This window comes from Manacus vitellinus, unplaced genomic scaffold, assembly GCF_001715985.3.
Source record: "Manacus vitellinus isolate BGI_N305 unplaced genomic scaffold, ASM171598v3 scaffold_7_pilon, whole genome shotgun sequence".
NCBI classification, from domain to species: Eukaryota; Metazoa; Chordata; class Aves; order Passeriformes; family Pipridae; genus Manacus; species Manacus vitellinus.
In genome coordinates this window covers 30,104,883-30,115,102 of record NW_021940813.1, presented here as the reverse complement: position 1 = coordinate 30,115,102, position 10,220 = coordinate 30,104,883, and positions in this window count along the sequence as shown.

Genomic DNA, 10,220 nt, shown 5'->3' with positions numbered 1-10,220 from the left:
ATAAAAGTAGAAAGCCCTGTGCGAGTTCATCCCGCTCTTCAGAGGAAGGAGGTGATCTATAGTGCCTGTCTAAGGACATGGAATAACTTCCTCGTGAGGAAGTTGAAATTTATCGAGTTAAAGTAACTATGCTGTAGTGAAAGCAGCAATGTAAGCTGGAAAATCCCCAGATGGATGGTCTGGTACTTCATCTCTCCCCTCTGATGAGCAAAGACAGACACGCACTTCATCTGCGTGAGCATTCCTGTAGTTCATCAACATCTCTGCTAATAGTTCTTGCCTTTCAGTAGGCTCTTATTGCCTTGATTTTTATTCCCGCGCCGTTTGATGACAGGTTGGAGTAGCATTCAGACATGTAAATAGGTGTTTGTGCCGGGAAGGCTGTTGGGAGGAAGTAGTCTTTGTGGGATGTAGCCAGTCTGCCTGAAGTGCTGGCTGGAGAGTGCGCGTTATTGAAGGGGAAGGAAAGCTAGCTGGAGGAATTTCTTCTTAATTAGAAGGTCATGCCAGGCTTTGCTGTAAACTGTGGGAAATGGAAAGCCTAGGCTAATGAGTGACTCCAGTCCTTATTACATTCCAGTTACTTATTTGGCATAACTTTATTTTAATAAGCTTACTGAACACATACACATGCAGTGTTGTTGGTTAGTGTGTTTTTCAAAGTGGAATTTCTAATAATACTATACTGCAATTCTGCAATCTCTGAATTATGTTTATATTACTTGTACTTAAACTGTTTTTTGCTCAGACAGAGAATATCTGAACTATATGCTAGAAAATGTTTTGCTAGTCCTTACTAAAGTTCTGATTCTTGACTTCATTTAAATTCCACTTTTTACCTTGAAAAATCTTTTTTTTTTTTTTTACATTTGTAAACACACAGTTTCTCTTGATCTAGTGTAAAAGGCTCTTTAAGCTTTCCCAGGCAACCGGGTCTGTGAAGTCTGGCTGGTGCAGGCAGCCAGTTGTCTCTGTAGCAGCCAGGAAGGAGGAGGAGGAAGCAGTCTGTACAGCATTGGGGTATAGCAGGAAGACTTAGTCCCAATATCATCTAAGCTTGCTCTCTAGAAAATGTACAGCAGTTTTTCTTTGCAGCAGTTTAGAATTTTACGGGGTTTTTTTAATAGGGACTATGCAATTGGTGAAATATCTCTAATATGCTTTGGTTTTCAGATTGTCACACCTAATTTATTTATTTTGAGAATAAACCTCTCAGAATCTTACAAAAATACTCCCAGCTTTGCCCTCCCCCCCAGCTGCCCTGCTGAAGATGGGTAAGGCTTTGTTTTCCTTACAGGTCTTGGGTTTATCAGTTTCTCTTGAGGGTTCTGATGGGGAGAGCGGAGTGGTGTTTGGAATGTGGTCAGCTCTGTTAGCTTAAAATTTCTACCTTAATAGGTGCCACAATATTTAAACTGGAGCTGAATTACCAAAGTTGTTTAAAAAAAAAAAAAATCTCTGTTACAAGAAAGGGAGTGTTCCCCAAACAATCCAGACTTTTCAGTTCTTAACTCCTGAATGTGTGACTTGCAAAAAAAGCTGGTAGACCCTTAGTGATGTACCTGTAATATCCAACACATTCATTAACAAAACTCTTGTTTCTTCAGCTTGCCGTAGATGGAAATTGTCCATTGTGCTTAAACCAACAAATTCTCTTGATTGGTTATACAGACTTTATAGTGTAATTAAATAATTAAGAGATATCTGTTCCAGCTACATGTTTTACGTTAGATGTTGTCTGATATACTCCTTAAGTTTTGGCTAGTACCTTGTTTATTCATGATGTGAGAGAGTTGTCTTGGAAGGTGGCTTGTTCCCATGAGTAGATTTTAAAATTTTATCATAACTCTTGTCAGAATCATCTGATTGTTTTATTTTTAATTTTGTTTCTCAAAGATTTCCAAGATATTCGAGGTGAGGTGGAAAATTCAGGGTGGTTGGAATTGAGCTGCAAGGTTGTAACAAAAAGATGGAACAAAAAATCCCCACAAAGTTCTTTTTTGTGGATTTGATTTTATTCATCCTCTGGTCTGAAAGCTGCTTGCATTTCTTGCAATGCTATAGAAGAGAAATTTAATTTTAGTATAATTTCCACACCTATTTATGTGCACATCAAGAGGGTTTCATTTTACAGTTGTTACTCTGTGTTCTCAGGGCAAGTCCTTGAAGTGGTTCCTTTGCTGTAAAGTAAACTTGAATGTTGGGCAGCAGGTTTTACCCTGGTGAATTGGAAGTCATCTGTGTGATTGACTTTGCTGCTCTTGAAACAGTGACTCTGTGAGTTTCTAAATTTCTATTGTTTATATATTTTTAAATAGCTGCAGTTACTATGGCAAGCCCCAACTTAATAAGCAATTATGCTTGAACCAAATTAAGTGCTTGTTTACCTAGGGATGCTTCGGGAGCTTGGCACAACCCAAGCGTGAATGACCAGTGAAGTGGTTCGGGTGGATCCATCCCTGTGCCTGGGAATGTAATTCATTTAAACAGGGCTTCCCTGTGAACATGTTCTCAGGGATGAAGACAGAGAGTAGTAAATGTAACAGATTTGGAAACAATTGATATTTAGAACATGTTACGAGTGGCCTCTGACAGACCTTATTCTTAAAGGACGTTTTGTTACTTTTTGACTACATTGTTATTTGAATACACAACAAATCAAAGCCCCCTGTATTTGTCGGTCTTGTGCATGTGGGCAGAACTGAGACAGTAACATGAAAGAAGGACATTTCAACATTGTGAAATATGACTTTATACCTACAAAACCTGGGAACTTAGTGCTTTATGTTTTAAGCTACAGACATCAGGATTCTCTACTGCACATCTGCCCTTAGAAGCTTGTGTTTGTAGGGCTTGGGGGCACGCTTTGCTGTGTAATACTGATAACAGAGTGCGTATTGATCTGCTTTGTTTAAGTGTAATTCCATTAATCCACATCACTGCCTTTCTAGTGATAAAATTAATGTATGATGCATTGATGAGACTTGCTATAGTAATACAGAGGGTGCAAAATAGCAGATAATCTTTCTATCTCTTGGCACCAAAAATGTAAGATCTTTTGGGTAGCTCCTTATCTTTTGTAAACACACTGACAAAAATCCTGAAGCTTGTTTTCTTCATAAGACTTAGAAGATTTTCTCTTTCAATATGCACTGTTTCATCTTTACCTCTGTTATGTCTATAAATATATGTGCACTCATAAATGTGTGCATTTGGGGGGAAATTCCTGTCTTCACACAGTTCAGTTTTGTGAGAAAAGTGACAGTCTTAGACTTTTAACTGTAAAAAGCAGACTTGTGGTAAAGTATGGCACAAATAATTGTCAGGCATTTGCCATTTCAGCAGAAATGCCCCTTCCCTCAAGCTGACTGTCAGCAAGATGGCACATGAATTTATAGCTATGTAGCCTTTCTACATAAAGACCATGGTGGGAGAGGTGATTTAAGGTTGAGAGCAGATCTGACTGGGCGTGTTGGAAACAGAGCCCATCTCTCCAGTCCTTCCTAGCTGATAGATGGTGGTGGTCCCTGCTCCCAAGGATAGCTAGGAGCAGCACTTATGCCCTGCTGCCATATCGCTTCTCCACATCTTCTGTAGCTGTTTCATTCTGCCAGACCTCTGCTCCTGCTGGCAGGGACCGCAGCAGGGCATCAATCTAATGGCATGATGAGCTCAGAGAGGGCTCTTGGGCTGGGAATCCCTTCACAACTAAATGGCCTGCTTTCTGGGCACCTCCTGTGTGGGACGTATCCAGCTGTGGTCTGCCAAATGTGGATTTGCAACCCTCTGAGTTATGCTGTGAGGTTCCCATGAAACTCAATGACGAGAGAGAAGTAAAGGCAAATATGGAGGTCCTTCAGTTGTGTGGTTAGTCTGTGATTCTGTGTGTGTGCGTTGCTGGGACAGCTGCTCTGGCATAGGCACAACTGAAAGTGAGTGTTCTCCACAAGAGGGAACATTCTACCTGTTGACTTTAATAAAGCTTTTCTTATTTCAAATAATCGGGTAGCATGTGAGGAATTGGCACTGCTGTTCTTGCTTTCACTAGAGGTAAATGCCAGGGCAACAGTCTGTGGTGCTGTCCTTTCCCTGGTTCGTGAGTGCTCCTGGTTTACCAAGCAGTTACTCATGGAGTAAAGTTGTATGATTTCTCCTTGCTTGAACCAGATGTTGGGAGATTTTCTCAGTTTAACAGGGCGAGTCTCACCAAGCCTCTCACATGGCTGGTTTCTGCAGGTCTGCTTTCAAGGAATGTTGGTTAGGAGGTAGTAGGATGACCAAGAAACTTTTTAGAGACAATAGTTGCTCATTTAGAGAAAACAAATGCCATTCCCCTTCCTTTGCACTGAAAAGCATCTTAGTATTCAGGCAGTTTATAGACTTCTGCTTACTAGATTACACTCTCTACAAATGATTAACAGAGTTGAGTCTCAGTAATATTCTTATGAATTAATATAGAATATATTACTAAGTAAAAGAAAAAAATGAAATGGTGTTTTTAGTCTTAGAAACAAATAATCAGATTTAAAAACTAGTACTGTGGGTTTATGTTAGGGCACAAATCTTAAGAACTGACATGCTAAGTAGTGATTCCAGGTGTGCAAATGGTACAAGATATTTTTGGAGATGCTTGCTTTATGTACTGCAGGTGTAGAAGAGATTTCTGGGATTTAGATAAAAATACAGTAGTGCTGTACATCACTTTAAAAAACTTTAATTCTGATACAGATGTGGACAGTATTGGCAGGAACTAAAAATGCTGTTGACCTGAACTTATTTATAGTTTTCTTTCAGTATAACTCTAACTGTTTTGAGTGGGTTCAGTGACATAAAGTCAATAAGGGGAGTACACTGAATTATATGTTCTGAATGTGAAGTTCAGGCAAACTGTCATGACACATAGCTCAAGATAGATGTGGATGCCTATCAGGTGATATCAGAAGTAAAGCTTTGGATTAATTTTCACTGAAACAGCTTATTTTCTTGTATAAAATGTTACAGATTATATGCTCTTTTGGAGAAAAAAGAGAGCTTAAGAACTAAAAGCTATTTACTTATTTCTGTTTTTCCTTCTTCCCTCTCCTGCAATATTTCCTTTATTTTTTTAAGGAAATTATTAAATCATTATTTGCTTCTTGTCTGATTCAAACTCGCCTCACAGAAATGCACACAGTGATACATTTTTTAAAACAGTTTCTGAAGCCTGTTGTGTTTTTCTTTTTTTTTTTCTTTTTTTTTAATACTACACTTTTGGAAAATTCTACATTATACTTTTAGTGATTTGGATGTTAAAGAAAAGCTACTTTTAAGCATAGAGAATACAAATTCACCTAAAATATCTTCCAGCTTATTTTTCAGATAAAGCCATGTAATTTTTTTTAACTGAAAGTGGAAAGAGTTGTATTTACCAAGTACTTACAGGCAGAGGAAAGGAGTGAGAATGACAGCAGACAGCCCATGTTTTAAACAGTAATTTTTATTTCGGCCTTTGTTCACTTTTTAAAGTCAAAATAAGGCAATGCTGAAGCCAGAGCTTCAGCTGCAGGCTTGCATTTAAAAAAAAACCCCACTGGATATAATTATGCCTGCCGTGTCATTGGGGGGCACGTGCTGTAAGACGGAGCTGGATGCATAATGTGGAGGCACTGTGGAATGGGAGACTTATGGAGCTGCCCCTGCATGGACAGCTGCCCTCAGCAGTGATGCAGTGGGTGTCCTTCCCAAAGGTGGGGGTGTTGCCAAACAGACTCGTCTGAGAAGCTGTAAGACTAACTTACAACCCTCTCTGTAAATGAGCTAAGGAAGAGAGTCTCTTCCAACTGAAGCCATTCTATGATTTTAAATAAACAGTTTGTCTAAGGCTGAGGGGCTGTGATGTTGCTTAGATTGAAATCTAAAGACTGCAGACCTTTGCCTTCCTATCTTTGTGGCTCATCTCTCTTACCTAACATGACAGCCACCATTCACAGCTGTGCCCTTTTTGATTAAAGTAACAGCACTCCCTTTACACAACATACAAAGAGCAACCAACCAAACCCACAATCTGTGACAGAAGTCTTCCTGCAGGATGAAAGGTGCTGTGTCTGAGCCATGCCAGCCTAATTCCATGTGCACGTGCTTCTTCTCTCTTTTATGGGGTGGTTATTGCTCTTGTCACTTCCTTTCTCGTTCTTTGCAGGCTGTTTACATGGGCAGTGTTATCTTTGCTAAGAAATGAGAGAGCTTTTCACAACTGCTGAACATGCTGTAAGGGCTGTGCTTCAGTGCTTGGCTTCTGTGCTAAACTTCAGCCTTCCCCAAAGCACTGCTGTGCAGCATTGCTTCCTAACACACCCATGCAGCAGCAGGAACAACCAGGAACAGAAGTATGGAAGAAATGCTCATTGAGGACAGCTGCAGGAGATAGCAGCACAGCAAAACTGGAAGCCAAGAGAAGAGATTAAACAGGGGAGGGGAGGAGTGAACTGGGTGAGAGGAAAAGAACACAAAAAAGAGAAGGAGAGTGAGTTAGTCAAGAAGAAATAAGATGAAATGGTGCAACTCAAAGATTTAATATCAATATTAAGAGGGTGAAGCAAGTAAGTGTAGCAAAATGGATCTCAGCACACCTAATCTATAATGACAGTGCTTAAATCTTTAACTTCATTTCAGCCTGAAGAGAGACCAAATATTGCAGAAGGAGGTTCATTTTGTCCATAAGTTTAATTAGTTCACTCAGAACTAACTCAGCTCTGTAAGAATTAATTAGTAAATCAGCAGAAATCCCCTCATCCATCTAGCCCCACCAACATTAGAATTTTATTTTTTTATTTGTGACTTTTATCTTAAACGTCAGACTTAGGTACACAGATAAAGCAAACCAAGCAAAACACCTCTGAATTCTTGTAGCACAAGTGCTGCTGCAGAGGGGGTTGCATGCTGCAGAGTAAACTGCAGTGACAGGCCCTGCCTCCTTATTCATGTGAGTGGGATACCTTTGGAGCAAATTTTAGAGACTTGGACCTCTCCCATACCATCATAATGGATTCTCGAGTAGGTTCTCATTTTTGGTGTGTACATTTTGTGCTTGAGATTCCTACATAGGGATGGCATTTGACCCTATATTTTAACATCAGCAAGTTTCATCTTTCCTCCAAAGCTTCAGGATGTGGAATGATGCTGCAGGTGCACAGTACTGGCCTGGCTGCCCTTCAACATACCTGGTCATTACTTGCTGCATTGTGCAGATGCTGCTGCTGTAGAATTAATATATGCTCATCTGTGTGCTCCTGCTGGCTGCTAAAACAGCAGGGAAAAATAAACTCAGCCTTGTGATGACTTGCTAGCAAAGACACAGTGACTCCAGCCTTGTGCTATGATACGGGAGTGCTAGGGTTGCATTATTTTCTCTGCTTGTGGGAGAGTTGTCTTATTGATGCTGTAAAAAGGAGGAGCTAGCAGACCTACACCTGGTGATAAGCATCAGAAAAGGCAATTCTGTCCTTACATGACTCACTAGTCTTGATACAGGCTTTGTCTGAAGAGCCTGAGGCTCCCCATTCATAACCTATTGAGATGATAGTAGAGTGTCAGACCTTCCTGTTATTGGAAAGGTGCTTGGATTCATCCAGGACGTTAGAAGGGAATGGCTGTAGTTACTTGACAAGCGTAACCGGATTTTCATCTGAGTCCTGGTGGTCAATGTGTCTGCAAGCCCTTTCAGCTATGTGACAGCATTGTTACAGCAGTGTCCTCCTGACCTTGGTTATCATGTGGGTGGGAGGGAGGAACAGTACTGACTCATTAAAGCATGGCTTTTAGGTTGCATAAATGGTGCTGCTGTTGGTCACTGACACTGCTCAGAATTCACTTTTCCAGGTGACAAGACTGGTGTATCACTGAGTGCTTGGACCTTGTTTGCACAGTCATAGTGAAGGTATTGCTTGTGCAAAGAGATGGGATTGCTTGTTGTGATCTTTCCCTGCAGGGGACAGAAGCTGGACAGGTAGTAATGTGGGTCACATGAAAAATTCACACATGACTGAACACAAACAGCTTTTTGGGAAGTTGAGATTTTCTACAAAAAAAAAAAAGGAAAACTTCCTCAGTATTAGCCTCATGCTTTCCCTCCAGTCTGTGCCCGCTTTTGAAGCCTACTTTCTTCCCTGCACCCATCCAATGGCAAGGCAAAACAGTTGACGTGAGCCACACCACCCTGTAGGAGTCTAATACTAAATTAATTGATTCCATTATGTGGCCATTCTTCTGGGACTGTGATGTTGAGTTGCGATAATTCAGTGCTGGAATTTTTGTTTTCCCTGTTTCACCTATTGAGCCTTTTTTTTTATTTCCAATCACAGACGTATTTCTGAAAGCTTAACAGTATGTCAAAGCTGTTGCACAAAGGACTGTCAGCTGCTGTTTGCTTTCTTCTGTCTTTTACTTTAATCAGGCAGGCCAATAAATGATGTGGAAAGCATTTTTCTTTGCTCCTTCAGCTTATGCAAATCTGTTGCTTAGGAACGAAAAGGAGCTCCAGTCCCAAAAGGAACATCTTAGGCCGATCCATTTGGCAAAAAGGCAGATTGTGCTGTCCAGAGCACAGAAAAAGAGCATTTAAACAGAGGTCCAGTGTGTTGGTGTTCTCTGAAGCACTTCAGTTATCATGCTGTTAAAATGTTTTCTGCTCACTCTGAATTGATAGGTAAGCAGTTGAACAGCCAAGGTGTTTGAAATTTAATTAAAATAGAACTAAAAGGGAATTTTTGAGGGACATCTTGGAGGTTTGAAATAAAATTTAATATTAGAGTAATAACTATGCTGTTCTTGGAAGAAGAAATCTGATCCTTTTGTTAGTTCTTCCCTTTACAAGGGCCCTTTGTGACTGGAGTCTCATGGTTTAACTTGAGCAGAAACATTACACAGAATATTGAATCAAATTTTCTTAATAGAAAAATGATTTAATTGGTTTTCTGCAAGCCAGTAACATAGGAGAATGAGATAATGGGACAGAAGAAACCTGAAAATGTTGTGTTGCTATAGGGATAAAACTTAAATTGTGCTGCCATGCAAACCAATTCTATTCTTGTGGGAATGTTGTCATTAGTTTCCATGGAGTTTACTGGGGTTGGTCTCATAAACCCCAATTCAGCAGGCCATTCAATCATCTTTTTAAATATATCTCCATTTGAATTTCTTTCCTTCAATGCATGGACTGTGGAATACCTTTGTTTCTCCTTTTTAAAATTATATTCTTCTCTTCTTCCTCTTTAACTGCTGTGCATAAAATTTTCCTGATTTTCTTCATAGAATTCTGTCCTCTTAAGTAGGGTAAGATTTATTTATTTGTTTATTTATTTATTTATTTATTTATTTATTTATTTATGCCTGTTTTTAAAAGGCAGAACAAATCATATGGATACATATTTCAGTTAATGGATTGCACAACAATTGCACTCTTCAGTATCCATGCCAGTCTTGAGACTGTGTTTTAATTTAAAATTCAAAGATGCTTTCTCAGACTTAGGAAAGAAGAGAGGCAATGTCAAAGGAAGTGCTGTTTGAAGTGCAGACATGCTTCCCCTTTGTCTTATTTTGAACCTGGGAACATGTACAAGCAGTTGTAGATAAAATGTGTCTATTTAAAAGCAAAATGTGACCAGCGGTTTGCAAATAGGTATAGGGCATCCCTTCCCAACATAATTTTTCAGTCAAACGAAACACTGTTCTCATCTGCAAAGTCAGAAAATATTCTAAAATTTCTGTAATCCAGCAATTTTTTGTTAGTCATTGAAACTCCACCTTAATTATCTCACTCTTTGGCATGATCCTTCCCCATTTTTTTATATTAAATAATTTTTTCCACTTAAAATTTCAGCATTCAAGATCCTTTTGGATTACGTAGAGCATACTCCTACCAAAACCAATTCCTCAAATGTCCCCAAACCCTCTGCTTTCTTGGGCTGTGTTCTCAAGCTAATATTTGCATGTGTTATATTGGTGTTTGGATGTAGGCTGGTTTCTAGAGCTCACATTTTACTGGGTGCAGCGGGAGGTGGGGTGTGCTGCAGCACATTTGCTTCCCCACTTGGGCAATTGCAGGAACACGTGGCTGAACGTGCTGTGGTAACTTCTTCCACAATGGGGAAAGAGAGAGAGACTGTGCTGGAGCAGGCCAGGCTTTGCTGATCCCAGCTCAGAGTGTGGTGTGTGGCCCCTGGCTGCCAGCTGTGGGCCAGAAC